This window comes from Kogia breviceps, chromosome 16 (genome assembly GCF_026419965.1).
Source record: "Kogia breviceps isolate mKogBre1 chromosome 16, mKogBre1 haplotype 1, whole genome shotgun sequence".
Taxonomy (NCBI): Eukaryota; Metazoa; Chordata; class Mammalia; order Artiodactyla; family Physeteridae; genus Kogia; species Kogia breviceps.
Window position 1 is genome coordinate 55,282,001 of NC_081325.1, and position 20,320 is coordinate 55,302,320.

The following is a 20,320-nucleotide window of genomic DNA, read 5'->3' on the forward strand; positions in this document are numbered from 1 at the left end:
TAAAATAGATGTTCCCAGATTTAACACATAGAAAAGAAATAAGTTCTAGATCTTTAGATCAGCAATGGGAAGGATAGACATTACAACCTAAGAGAATCCTCAGCACAGGGAATTTTACTCAATACTCTGTGGTGACCTAAATGGGAAGGAAATCTTAAAAAAAGAGTGGATATATGTATATGTAAAACTGATTCACTTTGCTGTATAGCAGAAACTAACACAACATTGTAAAGCAACTATATGCCAATAAAGATAAATAAATAAATAAAATAAAAAGAGAATCCTCAAATGTTAAGTGATGTAAGTGGTTATAATACCATAAATTTTCTTGGGCTGTAAATCATAAATTATATGTCTTTCAGCATTTTTTCAAGATTTTGATTTACATTATTTTCAAATACATTTTTCTTCTCTTACATTTCTTTCACATTTTTACCATGATCTGATATTCTCTTGCCTACTGCTAAACTATATTTAATATCTGTTTTACAATATATGCCATATCCTCAGGTATTTTGCACGGCTTTTAAGCTATTAGTTGTGTTTCCCAAAGTATCTTGATAAAGATTCCTTGGTGAACCCCAGATGTAATGAATTATACCAACAGGGAAAGGGGCCGGATATCTGTTTTATTATTTCATATTTATTATTATTAATAATAGTAGTAGTAGTATTGCAAATAAGTACCCTTTGTGATTCTTGTCATTAGATAAATCTTGGGACATTCTCAACTAAAAGAAAAATGCAAGAGAAATACATCAATTAATTTCTTCCTAAACATCCCTCATGTGCTGATCAATTCAGCACTTTTAATGTGAAAGCTTTTAAAATGATTCTTAATTCTTCTGGATAAAGAGAGGAGTGAGGTTAGCTGCCTATGTTTCTTAAGGCCTTCCCATGGATTGCATGTGACTGGTGATGCTTGCTGGAGTAGTAACAGGGTTTGGACTAAGCTTGATGGCTTGGGATCCATACTGATGTCAGTTTAGAGGTGGAAAATTGTTAAGAGTCAGCTGTTGAGAAAAATTCCAAAGTGCCTTGAAAAGAATCAGGTATCTTCCTAGCAGAGCCAGTCTGTGTCTTACCCTTTCTTGATGTTCTGGTCCCTTGCCCTTTCATGAGAAATATGTGTGATGTCTGTAAGCAGTGATTCATCCTTCTTCATTTGGGCTTATCCATTGATCTTATAAACATCATTAATAAGCTGAGGGAGCTGAGATGTATTTCAGAGCATTACTATATAATACATAAATCTACCCTGGACTTGGTTATGTAATGTCTTTTGGAATACAGGCGCTGAGACGTGGAGGTGAAGTCATCTTACAAAAGGACCTCATTGCATCTGTAACTAAACTACTTTAGATGGAAGCAATGGTTTATATTTTATTCTGAAATTCACTTTAAGGAAAATTATCCATTACCAGGCCTCCAGTAAATTTCTCAACACTTTTTAACTTTACTACATAATATTTTTGTTTTTAGTCAGTGTCCTAAGCATTGACTATGCCATTTAAGTTAATGATGATTGAATAAAATCATTAACACTTTGCCCTGGCTTATATGGACTAAATTTTCTTCTCTGATGATGCTCACTCCTGGAAGAACGGAGAAGCAACAGTGGTAGTAAAGAAGAGTGTGCAGCTCTATGCTGTTTATAGACCGTTACCCTGTCTAAGGGAGACTATAAATTCCTTTGTTATATGCAAGCCTTTATAAAATATAAAATTATGTTTCTACTACTTAAGAAATTTCAACTTGTAGAAAAAGTTTAGAAGTCAGAATATCCTGTTATGCAGTTTATATTTAAAATGGGAGCTTAGGGAGAAATGTTCTTCAATATCATAGATCATTTTATATATGTTTTGTGATTATGTTGTCTACTCTTTATATAATAATATAAACAAGACAATACTGAATCATTCATTAAATAATATAACTAACACTTGATATAGTGCTTACTATGAATGGAAGGCATTTTCTCTATATTCCTTAACATTACAGTTTCACAAGAAAGTTGTGTCATTCTTATCATTGTCTCAACACCACTGTGATGTCTAGTCTATACCATCACCAAAAACATCGAATTGCAAAGTGGGAAATCTACCAGACTTCCACTGCCTGCTTCACTGTACCATCTAAAGATACTTTGAGCCCACTGTCTAAAAATCTTGACTGGCTGCCCTGTGAACTCAGAAACTGGGTTTACAGTCCTCTCTAATCACTGATCTTGGCTTTTCTTTTTATTTTCCTAGTAATCGCCTTCATTAAATGTCTGATTGTTTGCAATGTCCAGAAAATATCCTCTACTACAAAGATTCATCGGATGGTTCAAGTAGTCCTTCACAATAGAAATCTGAAAAGACTACATCAATATGCTTTCCTAAGGAGGCCCAAGGTGGCAATTTTCCTTGTCAGATCTATGATGAGAAAAGCCCTCCCTTTAAGCAGAGCAGCCCTATCAATCTATTCATGGATCACACAATGATTTTAATGTTAGTAATGCTTTGACTATCAAGTTCCATCCATTTGTTAAGACATATTTTTGTACCTAATATGTATTCATCCGTTTTAGAACAGTAAATAAAAATCACAGTTTTAAATTATTTGTAAAAAGAGAAGTGTCTTTTCAATGTTCACAGCAACAGTGCTTCTTGTTTTAAGTAAAAAAAAAAAAAAAAAATCAAAGTGTATCTCATGTCTAGTAACCTCCCTTGGGTAAAGAAAAATATTTACTGTTATACAACAAATTCAGATATTAAAAAAGAAAAAAAAAACTACCTTTCAGATCTTAATTTGATGTAAATATCTCAGAAATTGATTCCTCAAACTAATAATTGTATGAACATACTTTTGGAAGGATACGCCAAGGTTTACCCCTTTAACGTATCTTCATATTGTTTATTCAGATGTGAAGCATTACTTGTCTAACTAATGATGTATAAAACCTGAGAAACCTCAGTGTATCCTCTGGGCTAATTTGTAGACAAACATAGCTCTCAACTGTTAACTCTTTTCCCCTGAGTTATTCTGTATATGATTACCTTAATCCCTACCCTCATTCTTTCTAGTAATCAAAACAAATCTTGTATCACAGGGAGATCAGCTTGGTGCTTTGTGTCCACCTAGAGGGGTGGGATAGGGAGGGTGGGAGGGAGACACAAGAGGGAGGAGATATGGGGATGTATCTATATGTATAGATGATTCACTTTGTTATACAGCAGAAACTAACACACCATTGTAAAGCAATTATACTCCAATAAAGAAGTTTAAAAAAATCTTTTGTTTAGGGACATAGTAAAAAAGCAAAACAAAACAAAACAAAAAAACTAATCTTACTTTTTTCTCCCCAAACTGGAAATAATTTATTAGATGTCCTTCAAGAAATTTCTATACCTGGATAATCATATGGACTTATCAGAGGTTGAAGTTTCTGATCTGGAGGTATATATATATATTTTTCAACTCAGAAGAGTTTTGAGTTGCTATAGAAACTGTCTATGTTCTGTGAATGTGATTAACTAATAAACTAATGGAACAGGAATGATTATGTCAGAACACCTTAGTCCTATCTCAAGCTTTTTCCTGATCAAACAATATGGCCTCTCTGTATCTCCAATACTATAGCGACATAGCAACCCTATATAGTACTGTATTTTCCAAATATTAGAAAAAAAGTTAGGGTGATTTTAATTCAGTAACTTCTGGATATGTGTTGATGTTTAAAATTCATTTCTATGCTCATACTTAATAATTGGTTAGATCCTGTGATAGTAAATCTTTCCACAGGAGAGTGACAAAGGATGAAGGTAGCAGGTGTGAGCTTCTTTCAATTTGGATTTGATTGCTACTGAAGCTACTTAAGAATCAAGAAACTGAATTTTATATCTGTGTGCCTTCTGTATATAATGAAGCAAATTATTCTAAAAATAATTGAGCTGACATTTCTGCGGTAATACCATCAAACCTGATTGTCATAATCTTTGAAAGGAGAAGGTTGAAGTTTAAATGATTATTTCTTACTTATAGTACAATAATTTAGCAGAAACTGGAAATTACTTTGTAGGATTAGAATAGATGTTAATCAAATCCAAACAAGATGTGAGAAAATAATTGGAGTACAGGTTTAATTAAGGGGTGCTTAAGAACTTGCATAACCCATTTATTTATGTAGAAAATGCACATAATAACCTTTAAGGAAGTTTTGATAACAAATGTTTGACATTCAGAAAAAATTGTGGGTATTCCAGACACACTCAACAATCACATAACAAAAACAAAGGTATTATATTTATGTCTTTTCAAAGGTGGAACATAACAGGAGGTAATGTATACCTGAAGCTAATGATGCAAGTTAAATATGTACAAAAGCATACATTGAAAAGCAAAGTGTGGTCAGTAGACAACTTGGTTGTGAATAATAGCTGGTGCTTATTTAAAAGACAGATTTGAATTTCATCAAAATACTTATGATTGGAGTCCGGGATCTGGATCTAATTATTCCAGGGCCCCAGGTGATTCCTATGAACACTAAAAATTGAGAATCACAGATGAAAGAGGTAACAAACATTTGAAGTTATCCCTCTATGAGTCCAAGTTATGTCTATTATATAGTTGGTATTCAAACTTTGGTCAATTTCTTATTCAAAAGTAAAATGGAAACTTAACAATATGGATTTTTATCTATCTTACAGGGATTTTTGAAGAACAAAGAGAATATTCATTAAAATTTTTTACCTGACCTACAATAGTATTTGTTGTTTCAACATTTTCTTTTAAAGATTGCAGATGGGATACAATAAACATATTTGAACAAGAAAAATATTTGTGGTATGAGTAATTTCTTCAAAAATCTAGTGTTTGGTGTCACTGTTACTATAATCTTGGATGTTTTGTTGGTAAAAAACAATTTGATGTTTTCTAATATCTTTACAACATCTTTCAACTGTCACCATTCCAATAACACCTTAATGATTTTGATTCATTAGTAAATGATGAGCCCAGAAATTAGAAATAATTATCCCATATATGTCCCCAAAGAATAAATTATGTTTTGACTTGATCATTTTACTGGCCTTTTCCCTGACATGTAAGAACTAAGTCAGAACATTTTAACTCTTAGAATAAGAATTTATTCTCTGGAGCAGGTTTTTTTTTTTTTTTTTTTCCCAAAATTCTGTGCATGTTATTTCCAAAAGCAAATGTAGATATTACAGTAACAATAAAAAAAAAGCAAGCACCATATATTTGAATGAACTATCATTTAGTGTATACAGATAAATCATTAAAGTACAAGTCAAGGAGCAAAACTGGACTGACATCCTACACAGTAGTCAGAGGACAAATTCATATTTTAGATATTATTGGTGCAAACATTAAAGAATAATACATTTAAGGCATTCTAAAAATTTGCCTTTATATTTAATAAGAGCAAATAATTTAACTGATAGTAGAATACATTAAACAATAGGGAAAAGCATGAAATAATTCTAATAGAAATGATCATTTATCTATTGTTATAGCAATGCTTCCTTTACTTTAAAACCTTTGTTTGTGATATGTGTACATATGCATTTTAAAAATTTATTCATTTAATAACACATCTTTTCAGTCACTTTCCAAGTGCTTTAAAAATATTAACTCATTTGTTCCTCATTAAAGTACTAAAATAATAACAATAATCCCAACTCCTCTGATCAGTGGTATAAATTGTGATTTGTTATTTCAGTTAAGGAAATTACCCATTAGATATGAAACTTGCCTCCTCAACAAAATAAACAGTGATATTAATTTCCATCCTTCAGGAATAATGTTATCACTATTGCTTACCACACCCTTTATTTTACCATTACTAATATGAGTATATTGATTTCATCACAGATGCAAGCTAATTTTGAACAATAATAATAATTTTTCCTGGGGGCATTGGTGTATCTTCTATGACAACATAAAGGTAATAATAATTTGATTCTTACTTTCACCCAGACACACACCCAGACACACACACACACACACACAAACACACACACACTATCACTTATATCTTAAAACAAACCAATAAACTCTGTATTTTTTTATATTATAGACAAGAAACTAAGGTTTAGAGAAAATATTAACTAACATCTCCAAAGTCACACATATTAAGTATTTCTAAGTCAAGAATTATTGATTTAAATCCTGTTTTTCAACCATTATAACACATTTGACATTTCAATATATTGGAAAAAGACTTAGAATTTTAATTTAATTAGTAATGTATAAAGAAGGATAAAAAAATGAATAAGCCCAAATATTTGAAAATTAAGAAACAGAGCTCTAAATAATGCACACATCTAAGAATAAAACTCAAGGGAATTTTAAAAATCCAAATTGTTACAAAAATATAATATGTTACTAATGCTAACAAAAATACAACTGTTGGGGAAATACAAAGAAAACCTCCTCCCAAAATCTCCAGAAAACTTCCCCACAAAGACAGAAAAAAAAGAAAACAGTTTTAATATTGAATAAACATTAACCCAAAATGTGATGCTCATTCCAGGTGATCCACTATTGCAAAGACATTGCAAAGACAATGTAATACCACCTTTTTATATAGCCAAGCATATACAAACCATTCTATACATATTCTCAAGTAAGAGGGCTTGACAGCACTGTTTGTCACATATAGTCTGCCCTAGATTCATCTGGTAATTAAGGTGATTATCTTTGTTAGTTAATTGGTTTTATCCAAAAGGAAAAATAAATGTCTCATATCTCTGTAAAAGGAAATTGTTTCTCAACTTGATGCAAGGTGCCAATCAAAGTGTCTCCTACACTCCCACAGATAGTGAGAGATAAGGCACTATCTTCTTGAATGATCTGCATTATTGATTTCTTCTTGTACTTGTTTTTCATATCACAGACAATTACATATATATGATGCTTAAAATACATTATATATATGGCAGTAAACTTTATGGCAATGAATTCAACTTACATTAAACAAACAAATCGTATAAAAAATACAACTTATCAGAACTGACCTAAGATACCACATAAAATTTTTTCTAGGGGGAGATTTGTTCAAGATGGCAGAGTAGAAAGACGTGTGCTCACTCCCTCTTGCCAGAGCACTGGAATCACAACTAACTGCTGAACAATCATTCACAGGAAGACATTGGAACTCACTGAAAAAGATACCCCACATCCAAAGACAAAGGAGAAGGCGCAACGAGACAGTAGGAGGTGCACAATCACGATAAAATCAAATCCCATAACTGCTGCGTGAGTGACTCACAAACTGGAGAACAATTATACCACAGATGTCCACCCACTGGAGTGAAGGTTTTGAGCCCCACATCAGTCTTCCCAACCTGTGGGTCCACAAAAGGAAGAGTAATTCCCAGAGAATCAGACTTTGAAGGCTAGTGGGATTTGATTGTAGGACTTTTCCAAGACTGGGGGAAACAGAGACTCCACTCTTGGAGGGCACACACAGAGTAGTGTGTGCATCAGGACACAGGGGAAGGAGCAGTGACCCCAAAGGAGACTGAACCAGACCTACCTGCTAGTGTTGGAGGGTCTCCTCAGAGGCGGGGGCGGGGGGGTGGCTGTGGCTCACCATGGGGACAAGGACACTGTAAGCAGAAGTTCTGGGAAGCACTCCTTGGCACGAGCTCTCTTAGAATCTTCCATTAGCCCCTCCAAAGAGCCTGTAGCCTCCAGTGCTGGGTCACTTTAGGCCAAACAACAACAGGTAGGGAACTCAGCCCCACCCATCAGCAGACAAGTGGATTAAACTTTTACTGAGCTCTACCCACCAGAGCAACACCCAGCTCTACCCAGAACCAGTCCCTCCCATCAGGAAGTTTGCACAAGCCTCTTAGATAGCTTCATCCACCAGAGGGCAGAAAGCAGAAACAAGAAGAACTACAATCCTGCAGCCTGTGGAACGAAACCACATTCACAGAAAGATAGATAAAATGAAAAGGCAGAGGACTATGTAACAGATGAAGGAACAAAATAAAACCCCAGAAAAACAACTAAATGAAGTGGAGATAACCAACATTCCAGAAAAAGAATTCAGAATAATGACAGTGAAGATGACCCAGGACCTTGGAAAAATAATTGAAGCAAAGATCGAGAAGATGCAAGAAATGTTTAACAAAGACCTAGAAGAATTAAAGAACAAACAAACAGAGATGAACAACACAATAACTGAAATGAAAAATACACTAGAAGGAATCAATAGCAGAATAACTGAGGCAGAAGAATGGATAAGTGACCTGGAAAACAGACTGATGGAACTCACTGCTGCAGAACAGAATAAAGAAAAAAGCATGAAAAGAAATGAAGACAGCCTAAGAGACCTCTGGGACAACATTAAACACACCAACAATCACATTATAGGGGTCCCAGAAGGAGAAGAGAGGGAGAAAGGACTTGAGAAAATACTTGAAGACATTATAGTTCAAAACTTCCCTAATATGTGAAAGGAAATAGCCACACAGGTCCAGGAAGTGCAAAGAATCCCAGGCAGAATAAACCCAAGGAGAAACATGGTAAGGCACATAGTAATCAAACTGAGAAAAATTAAAGACAAAGAAAAATTATTAAAAACAACAAGGGAAAAATGACAAATAACATACAAGGGAATTCCCATAAGGTTAACAGCTGATTTCTCAGCAGACACTCTACAAGCCAGAAGCGAGTAGCATGATATATTTAAAGTAATGCAAGGGAAGTACCAACAATGAAGATTACTCTACTTGGCAAGGATCTCACTGAGATTCAATGGAGAAATCAAAAGCTTTACAGACAAGCAAAAGCTAAGAGAGTTCAGCACCACCAAACCAGCTCTACAACAAATGCTCTAAGTGGGAAACACAAGAGAAGAAAAGGACCTACAATAACAGACCCAAAACAATTAAGAAAATGGTCATAGGAACATACATATTGATAATTACCTTAAATGTGTATGGATTAAATGCTCCAACCAAAAGACACAGACTCGCTGAATGGAAAAAAAAAAAAAAAAAGACCCATATATATGCTGTCTACAACAGACCCACTTCAGATCTAGGGACACATACAGACTGAAAGTGAGGGGATGGAAAAAGATATTCCATGAAAATGGAGATCAAAAGAAAGCTGGAGTAGCAATACTCATATCAGATAAAACAGACATTAAAATAAAGAATTTTACAATAGACAAGGAAGGACACTACATAATGATCAAAGGATCAATCCAAGAAGAAGATATAATAATTATAAATATATATGAACCCAACATAGGAGCACCTGAATACATAAGGCAAATGCTAACAGCTATAAAAGAGGAAATCAACAGTAAGACAATAATAGTGGGGGACTTTAAGACCTCACTTACACTACTGGGCAGATCATACAAACAGAAAATTAATAAGGAAACACAAGCTTTAAATGACACAATAGACCAGATAGATTTAACTGATATTTTATAGGACACTCCATCCAAAAACAGCAGATTACACTTTCTTCTCAAGTGCACAAGGAACATTCTCCAGATAGATCATATCTTGGGTCACAAAGCAAGCCTCGGTATATTTAAGAGAACTGAAATCATATTGAGCATCTTTTCTGATGACAATGCTATGCGATTACAAATCAATTACAGGGAAAAAACCGTATAAACCACAAACACATGGAAGCTAAACAATACGTTACTAAATAACCAAGAGACCACTGAGGAAATCAGAAAGTACCTAGAGATAAATGACAATGAAAATACAATGATCCAAAACCTATGGGATGCAGCAAAAGCATTTCTAAGAGGGAAGAAGATTATAGCAATACTTTCCTACCTCAAGAAACAAGAAAAATCTCAAATAAACAATCTAACCTTACACCTAAAGGAGCTAGAGAAAGAAGAACAAACAAAACCCAAAGTCAGTAGAAGGAAAGAAATCATTAAGATCAGAGCAGAAATAAATGAAATAGAAACAGAAAACAATAGCAAAGATCAATAAAACTAAAAGCTGGTTCTTTGAGAAGATAAACAAAACTGATAAACCTTTAGCCAGACTCATCAAGGAAAAGAGGGAGAGGACTCAAATAAATAAAATTAGAAATGAAAAAGGAGAAGTTACAACAGACACCACAAAAATACAAAGCATCCTAAGAGACCACTACAAGCAACTCTGTGCCAATAAAATAGACAACCTGGAAGAAATGGACAAATTCTTAGAAAGGTATAACCTTCCAATACTGAACCAGGAAGAAAGTATGAACAGACCAATCACAAGTAATGAAATTGAAACTGTGATTAAAAGTCTTCCAACAAACAAAAGTCCAAGACCAGATGGCTTCACAGGTGAATTCTATCAAACATTTAGAGAAGAGCTAACAACCATTCTTCTCAAACTCTTCCAAAAAATTTTAGAGGAAGGAACACTCCCAAACTCATTCTACTAGGCCACCATCACCCCGATACCAAAGCCAGACAAAGATACTACAAGAAAATTACAGACCAATCTCGCTGATGATATAGATGCAACAACCTTCAACAAAATACTAGCAAACAAATCCAGCAACACATTAAATGTGTATGGATACACATTTATGGTTGGGATAGGGAGGGTGGGAGAGAGGGTGACGCAAGAGGGAAGAGATATGGGAACATATGTATATGTATAACTGATTCACTTTGTTGTAAAGGAAAAACTAACACACTGCTGTAAAACAGTTATACTCCAATAAAGATGTTTAAAAAATAAAATAAATAAATAAATAAATAAAAATTAAAAAAAATAAATAAAAGGATCATACACCATGATCAAGTGGGATTTATCCCAGGGATGCATCAATTCTTCAATATATGCAAATGAATTAATGTGATACACCATATAACAAATTGAAGAATAAAAACTATATGATCATCTCAATAGATGCAGAAAAAGCGTTTGACAAAATTCAACACCGATATAAACACTCTCCAGAAAGTGGGCATAGAGAGAAACTGCTTCAACATAATAAAGGCCATATATGACAAACCCACAGCAAGCATCATTCTCAATGGTGAAAAACTGAAAGCATTTCCTCTAAGATCAGGAACAAGACAAGGATGTCCCCTCTCGCCACTATTATTCAAAATAGTTTTGGAAATCCTAGCCATGGTAATCAGTGAAGAAAAAGAAATAAAAGGAATACAAATTGGAAAAGAAGAAGTATAACTGTCACTGTTTGCTGATGACAGAATACTATACATAGATATTCCTAAAGATGCCACCAGAAAATTATTAGAGCTAATCAATGAATTTGGTAAAGTTGCAGGATACAAAATTACTGCACAGAAATTTCTTGCATTCCTATACAGTAACAACGCACTATCAGAAAGAGAATTTAAGGAAACAATCCCATTCATCATTGCAATGAAAAGAATACCTAGGAATAAACCTACCTAAGGAGGTAAAAGACCTGTATTCAGAGAACTATAAGACACTGATGAAATAAATCAAAGATGACACAAACAGATGGAGAGATATACAGAGAGATTCTAATTCTTGGATTGGAAGAATCAATACTGTGAAAATGAGTATACTACCCAAAGCAATCTACAGATTCAGTGCAATCTCTATCAAATTACCAATGGCATTTTTTACAGAACAAGAACAAAAAAATCTTAAAATTTGTATGGCCACACAAAAGACCCCGAATAACCAAAGCAATCTTGAGGGAAAAGAACGGAGCTGGAGGAATCAGACTCCCTGACTTCAGACTGTACTACAAAGCTACAGTAATGAAGACAATATGGTACTGGCACAAAACCAGAAATATAGATCAAAGGAACAGGATAGAAAGCCTAGAGATAAACCCATGCACCTATGTTCATCAACTAATCTATGACAAAGGAGGCAAGAATATACAATGGAGAAAAGACAGTCTCTTCAATAAGTGGTGCTGGGAAAACTGGACAGCTAGATGTAAATGAATGAAATTAGAACACTCCCTAACACCATACACAAAAATAAACTCAAAATGGATTCAAGACCTAAATGTAAGGCCAGACACTATAAAACTCTTACAGGAAAACATAGGAAGAACACTCTTAGACAAAAATCACAGCAAGATCTTTTTAGACCCACCTCCTACAGTAATGGAAATAAAAACAAAAATAAACAAATGCGAGCTAATGAAATTTAAAAGCTTTTGTACAGCAAAGGAAACTATAAACAAGATGAAAAGACAACCCTCAGAATGGGAGAAAATATTTGCAAACAAGTCAAGGGACAAAGGATTAATCTCCAAAATATATAAACAGCTCATGCAGCTCAATATTAAAAAAATAAACAGCCCAATCAAAAAATGGGCAGAAGAACTAAATAGACATTTCTCTAAAGAAGACATACAGATGGCCAAGAGGCACATGAAAAGCTGCTCAACATCACTAATTATTAGAGAAATGCAAATCAAAACTACAATGAGGTATCACCTCACACTGGTCAGAATGGGCATCTTCAGAAAAATCTATGAACAACAAATGTTGGAGAGGGTGTGGAGAAAAGGGAACCCTCTTGCACTGTTGGTGGGAATGCAAATTGATACAGCCACTATGGAGAACAGTATGGAGGTTCCTTAAAAAACTAAAAATAGAACTATGACCTAGTAATCCCACTGCTGGGCATATACCCAGAGAAAACCATAATTCAAAAAGACACAGGCACCCCAATATTCATTGCAGCACTATTTACAACAGCCAGGTCATGGAAACAACATAAATGCCCATTGACAGATGAATGGATAAAGAAGATGTGGTACGTATATACAATGGAATATTACTCAGCCATAAAAAGGAATGAAACTGTGTCACTTGTAGAGATGTGGATAGACCTAGAGACTGTCATAGAGAGTGAAGTAAGTCAGAAAGAGAAAAACAAATATCATATATTAATGCATGTGGAATCTAGAAAAATGGTGCAGATGAACTGGTTTGCAAGGCAGACATAGAGACACAGATGTAGAAAACAAACTTATGGACACCAAGGGGGGAAAGCGGGGTGGGGTGGAGGTGGTGGTGGTGGTGGGATGAATTGGGAGATTGAGATTGATATATATACACTAATTTGTGTAAAATAGATAACTAATAAGAACCTGCTGTATAAATAAAAGAAAAGAAAAATAAAATTTTTTCTAGTTCTATATCTATCAAAATATTGAATTCATTTTCAAAAGTTCTACCTTAAGCAAAATTCCAGAACACCAATCCTATACAGTTTTCAAAAGAAGAAAATGAAGAAACACATTCCAACTGATTTTATAAGGAAGAAAAACACCTGGCCAGTTTAATAGCTGCTGGAAAAGCATTTTTAAAAAGTCAACTACCAAAACTCTGAACATATTAGGATAGAGAATAGCTTCCTCAGTAGAGGGCAAATACAAAAACAAAACAAAAATAAACAAACAAAAAACAATGACAAAACAAAACCAACAAGAAAAACCAATGTGTGAACTTTGTACTCCCTGCACTCCCCCCTGCAGATAGGAGACTGACTAGTTGAGTCTTGCTAAGCTCTTTCACAAAACTCCACTGAGTAGCACCGTCTGTGCCCTGGGATCCGACACCCTCTGGGGCGATCTTGTCTGCTAGTCTCAATGGCCACATCTGAGTTGGGGTTGCACAGTTTTAACAGTGTCTGTCCTAGATTTGTTTTAAAGCCAAACAATCCTCCCTGCTTTCTGCATAAATTGGCCTGCGATGTTTAAATTTGGAAATTGCCACCAAAATTGCCACTGTGCATGGAGGGAAGCAAAGGCAATTCCTGAAGACTTATTTACATTACATATTATAAGTCATGGGAAAACACTACTCTCTCACAGGCACTTTTTTCTCTGGAAACCAAGTTTCTACCTAAAGATCTGCCAAGACGACTTGTCTATTCACTGTCAAAAATTTTTCATTCTGCTATTGGTAACAAAGGGTGTATGTTTCTCCTTATAGTTTGGGTACAACATCAATAAAACTTGGTATGAACTTTTCAACTGTATTTGGAAATTCAATCTATATATGTAAATTAATGTTATCTCCTAAGTTGGGTTAAGTATCTTGAAAAATGCACATTTATTGGTAGTATTAAAATATCTAATAGAAGAAAACTTGAGATTCATTGTATTAGCATGAGAGACTGAATAAACCAATGAACACTGGCCAGACCATATATCAAAATGGAATTCTGACACACAAAACTCTCTCCCACTTTCTATAGCCTAGGAAGCCAAACCACAACCCCTGCAGAATGGTAACAATTAGCCCCAAATGGTCAGGGCTTACTATTAACTGCCCACTTTCCTAGTTATTTTTTTCCCTCTTTTCACTTTCACTTCCAACTTAGAACCAACCACAGAAAATCAAATATGCTCTAACCAGTCACATAGGATACCTCACTTCCCCAGCTTCCCCATGACAACAGTCTCCAAACAGGGCATAGCTGAAGCCCCTTCTTATTTTCCACTATAAAGCTTGCCCTCTCCTCTGTCTGCCTTTGAGTCTGCAGCAAACACAAGTGACGGGAGATGGTTCCTTACCTCTGAGGGAGAGTTCTGCATAGCCTTTGTGTGTTCTCATTTTGGTGGTCTTCATTTATTCCTGTATCTCTCAGTTAGAGAAAAATAACCAACCCCATTCTAACTTGGTAAGTATATGTTTCAATGCACCACTTAATTTATTTTCTATTAAAATCAAACATATTAGAAAGGATGGGAGCAAAAATAATATAATCAAATCAGTCAGTTGGACATGTTTATGATATTAGTGCAGGATGAGTGGAATTCTTTATGATGATTTGTAGATTTACTCAAATTGGTAGAAAATTTATTTCAATATTAATTAATTATTCATTCAGTTCCTTCAACATTAATTTATTCAGATTGGCAGAAACTTAATTTCAGCATTTATTGCAGTCTTATTGATTAAAATGTATGAAAATTCTAAAATTGGTTTCCAGAAATAAGTTTTCACTATTATGATGAAGTTTTAAATTTGTTTTTTATTACAAATGAAGAAACATTTGTTTCTTTTTTATACTTGCAAGACACCCTCCACTGGATTCCAAAGTATTTTAAATTCTGATTGTATCTTGGTTTCTTTTCTGCTTTTTTAATATTCACGTCTATCTTGTTGCCTTTGGAGCCCTGTGACTTAGCAACTGCATAGGAACATCGTTCGGGGGAGTTGATGAACCACAAATCAAAAATCCCATGACAGGAAACTGTCATCTAATGAGAAAGTGTAGGGAGGAGACTAAGGGAGTCATAAATGAAGTCCAACAGTTGTGGAGAAAGAAATTCAAAAGAAGAAATTCAGATTCAGGACAAGGGTGCTACTCCATTGGCAAAAGAATATGAATTGCAGGACAAACCTATGCTATTTTCAGGTTTGGAATTATACCATATTTTGTTTTTCAAGGCACTTTTTAAACTTTCAAACTATTCTTCTCCTTTGACATTTAAAAATATTTTTCCTCATATGCTTAAAATGATATTCTTTACATTTATTATGGACTAAAGTAGCATCTTAAATTAACATGAAATAACATACTCCTGGAAAATAACTGTTGCTCACTATTGGAAAGGGAAAATAATTCCTTTCTTAAAGCTATGCCTTCAGTGTTTATGTTTTTGATTTTAAATAAACAGATGCTTTTTCAAACTTAACTAGCTTTTCTGAAGGATAGAATAAGGTGATTAAGAAACTTCGGGGGATTCAGTTTTCTTGACTTACTTTATTAAACAGCCAAAGGCCTTTGTGGAAAACAATCATAGTAAGCACAAAATACGTCTCATAATGTGAGTCTGGCTTATCCTGAAGAGTGCAGATTTCCTGGAAGGTTCATTTCAAATTAGAGTAAGTGGGCTAAAAGAAAGCAAGGCTTAGGAGGAAATGCAATAGTGAGAGTTTTCATAATGAATTATAGCTCATTAATTGCCTCTGGATTTATGGTCAATATGATTTGATTGATAGCTATCTGTATATAAAGATATCGTTGCGGCCACACGAGGATGATCATAAAAGAGAGTAAACATAACAATCACACAGGATATTCACAGAGCTCCACCTATGATGCCATATCCTCCTGTTTAGAAAATTGCGTTCCAATCAAATTCCTTCCTTGTTGCTCTAGGAATGTTCTGGACGTTTTCTGTACCTTTCCCAAGTGGCCTTTAATTCTCTTCATACTCCATGACAGCTTTTATTTATTTATTTATTTTAACTACTCAGGCTTGTTTGGATAAATTATTAAGTTGTTGTCAATGGAAACATTAGGAGTTTTGCAGACTAATCCCATTGCAGGAGCATACAGTTCTGCTGATGCCAGCCCTGTCCAGGCTATGTTTCCTTGGAGAGCCAAGCCCTCAGTCTACTTTATATAGAAGCTGCTGGTATCAGTGCTGATGTTGGTGATAGAGTCTCTTTCAATTTGCACTTTTGAAAACTGACCATCTTGGGCATTTCTATACCCTCTTTTTCTGAAGCACTTCTTAAATTTTAAAATTGATTTTGCTGTCGTTTTATTATTAATCTGTATGAATTCATGCTCTATTCTGAATAGAAGCACCTCAGTTATATTTGTGGCAATTAGCTTCTCCCCTCTTTGCTTTTTCATTCATTTCTGTCTTTTAATGAAAAGAAGTTTTTCTTTCAAATGTAATCAATTAGCTATCTTTTTCTTTTCTTAAAACGTTTTTACTGGAGTATAATTGCTCTACAATGGTGTATTAGTTTCTGCTGTATAACAAAGTGAATCAGCTATTCATATACATACATCCCCATAACCCCTTCCGCTTGCGTCTCCCTCCCACCCTCCCCATCCCACCGCCTCTAGGTGGAAACAAAGCCCCAAGCTGGTCTCCCTGTGCTATACGACTGCTTCCCACTAGCTATCTATTTTACATTTGGTAGTGTATATACGTCCATGACACTCTCTCACTTCGTAAAAATATGGAACGCTTCACGAATTTGTGTGTCATCCTTGCGCAGGGCCATGCTAATCTTCTCTGTATTGTTCCAATTTTAGTATATGCGCTGCCGAAGCAAGCACAGCAATCTTTTTCTTAATGTTTACAACTTTTAAAGTTTTAGTTAAGAACTTTTTTCTTTTCTAAGTTTATGAAGATATTCTATAATCTGGAAGATTTATTAGCTTATCTTTCACATTTAGACATACAGTAACAACAGCAAAATAATAATAATTTGTATGCATAGTATGAGGTAGATGTCAATTTCATATATTTCGTATTTTTATATATGGCTATCTAGTTGACCCAGCACCATTTAAAGTAATCTTTCCTCGGCACTGCAATATTACCTTTGTATTAAATGAAATGGGTTTCTTTCTGAACTTGCCATCTTGATCTATGAGTCTCCTTGCCTATACTTTAGGAAATAAAACAGAGTTCTTCACTAGTGTCATATTATAACAACTTACGTCTAGTACAGTAAGTATCCTTCTTTGTTCATCTTTAAATATATTTATTGTTTTGGTTCTTTGAATCTTTATACACATTTTAGAATCAAGTTGTCTATTTACTCAAAAAAGAAAAAAAAAAAAACTTCTGCAGTTTTCACTGGGTTTACATTGAATTTATTGTAGATCAATTAAGGAAAATGTATATTTCAACCATTTGAAGTCCTCCAGTTCAAGAGTATATCTCTCCATTTGCTAACCTCCTCTTCAGTTTTACTCAACGATATAGATTTTTTATACATATTTTGATTAATTCTTAGCTATTTATCTTTTATTTTTTATATTGTATTTCTTTTATAATTGATTCAACTTTATATAAATACAATTGATTTTGCATATTGCAATTATATATTGATTTTAGTGTATTGAGCTTGCATTCAAATACATTACTAAATTTACTTAACTGATAATTTATTTGCAGACATGGTTGATTTGGCACATCCACAATTATTTCATCTGTGAATAATTAAAACTGTATTTATTTTCAATTCTTGTACTGTAAATATTTGTGTCTTGTTTATTGGTTAAGACTTTCAATAAAATACTTTCACTTGAGTGAAAGTAGTGAAAATTAATAATATCTTATATTTTCTGACTCAGAAAAAATGAGCTCAACATTTCAGATTAACTATGATGTTTAATGTAAATTTTCTGTACATGCTTTTTATTTGAATACAGAATTTCTACAATAAAATTTCTAAGCATTTTAATCACTGACGAATGTTGACTATTATCAAATGCCTTATCTGTATTGCTTAAGATATAATATCTGTAGTGACTAGTTGTCATGCTTGTTTCTTTTCTCTCCTTATTTTGTTAATATATTTACTGATTATTTTGGGCCCTTTTATTGAAGTGCACAAATTCTAGATCTACAACTTAATGAAATATCCATACACTTAACAACCCTATGTAACCACTGTGCAGATTAAGAAGAACTGCACTAAGCCCCCATTCCCTCTGATGCTTCCTTCCAGAGACTAACCAAACTATTTGAACATCTAACTGCACGTATTAATTTTGTCTGTTTTTAACTTTATATAAATTGAATTAGATATATATGTACTCTTTTGTGTCTGCATTTTTCATTCCAAATTATTTTCTGAGGTTTCTTTCTATTGGTTCACGTAGTTGCAATTTTTACCATCAATTTCAGGAGTATTCTATGTGTGAATCTTTTCTACTATGATGACCATTTGAGCAGTCTTCCAGTATGGGGATTATTATAAATAGTACTATTATTGTATACTTAGTACTGGGTGGTTTGACTGATTGGCCTCATCCTGCTACTTATAACCCTAATCATGGGAGCCTTATTGAATAGCAGTCCGTGTCTTTCAGATTAATCAGAGTGGACAATGGTGTGGAATATTCAAAAGAAAAATTTCCAGAAAACATGATGAGGTAGACGTGAGGGGTATATATTGTTTGTGGGTAATTCTCCATGTTTATCTTGGGGAAAATTTTGATTCAGACTATATTTTCAAGGAGGTTAACTTAGCAAATAACACTGGAAGATAGAGATGTTGTCTTCCCCTATGGAGAAGGAATATTTGTTTTTTGTCCAGGGTAATAAAGATAATACTTTCCTCTAGAGCAAGAGTTGAACAGGTTTGCTTGCAACTTCCTTATAAGAGTAGGGGTTTTCTAAGCAAAATGTGCCTTGGTTGTGAAACAAATCCAGCGTCTACCTGTGTCCACCTCAGCATTATCCCCATGGAATTTGTGAGCCATGGGGAGCGTACTGGATATGAGCATAAAGCTCATGCTACCTGCTGTGCTCTCTACTAAAGTCCATTGTTTCCAAGTGAAGAATCTTGTGTTTTCTGGCAGCATCTATGAAACTGAAGCAGGCTAATTTGTCTAACTTGCAAGCAGGGTATATACTCTCAAATCTTTCACAGTTATTAACATATGTCTCTTTTATTCTGCATATTTATTTTTTGAGTTACCTTCTAGTTTAATAACCTTTTCACCAGTATCTAATCTGATCTTCAATGAATTTACTGGTTTTTAATTTCATTTATTATAAGTCTTAGTTCTAATTACATTTTTCAATTATAAATTCTGGTTCCCTGCCAACACACTCTCTTTCTTGCTCTCTCTTTTGGTCTTTTAGCTTCTTAAGCACAATAATCATTGCTTATTTTAAAGTCTGTGACTGAGAACTCCATTATCTGTATCCTCTATGGGTCAGTACCTTTGGCTAGTTACTTCTCTTGGTTTTCATTCACATTTTGTTCCTTATATACCTGGTTAATTTTGAGGGCTTGTCATATTATATTATACCTTTTTAAGATAATTTGAGGCTCTAGATTACATAATCTTCATCTAGAGAGAATTTATTTTTGCCTCTGGCAATGTTATAAAGTTGAGATGATCTGAAACTGATTTCAGTTTTAGTGAAGTATCTCTTTCCAGTTCACTTTTATTCCTTTATTGTAGCTGTTTGAAAGCCCATTCCAAATTCTATGGATTTTTTCTATATGGCCTTGAACTCTAAACTTCTTCCTCTAGCTAGGCCCATGAGTCTGTGGAAAACTTTCTTCAGCTCTCCAACCTCACAGATGCTACTTCCAAATCATTACACTTTTCTAAAAAAGAAAAGATCCCAAATGTCCATTTCACCTATTTAGTCCTCTCTCCTCTCCCAGACCTTGATTTCGTACTTACTCACTGTCTTGTTCTTCTCTGAGGCATTTTTACTTAGTTCAATAAGTAGTTCTCAGCAAGAAGTTATTTCTCACCATCTAGTCCATTATTACTGAAAGCAGAAATCTCTCAACATTTTTTTGACCCAACTTATTTGTCACATCTTACTATTCCTTAAAGATGAAATATTT

The 20,320-nt window shown here is 34.2% G+C and overlaps 1 long non-coding RNA gene and 1 other non-coding gene across 2 annotated transcripts in view; both read right to left on the minus strand.

Annotated features, from left to right (window-relative positions):
* LOC136792762 (uncharacterized) overlaps positions 1-20,320 on the minus strand; it is a 614,703-nt gene that overhangs the window by 563,491 nt on the left and 30,892 nt on the right. The gene's annotated exons all lie outside the window — the stretch shown is intronic.
* Positions 16,946-17,051, minus strand: LOC131743585 (U6 spliceosomal RNA). Its single transcript, XR_009331856.1, has one exon. It is a non-coding gene; the product is annotated as a U6 spliceosomal RNA (small nuclear RNA).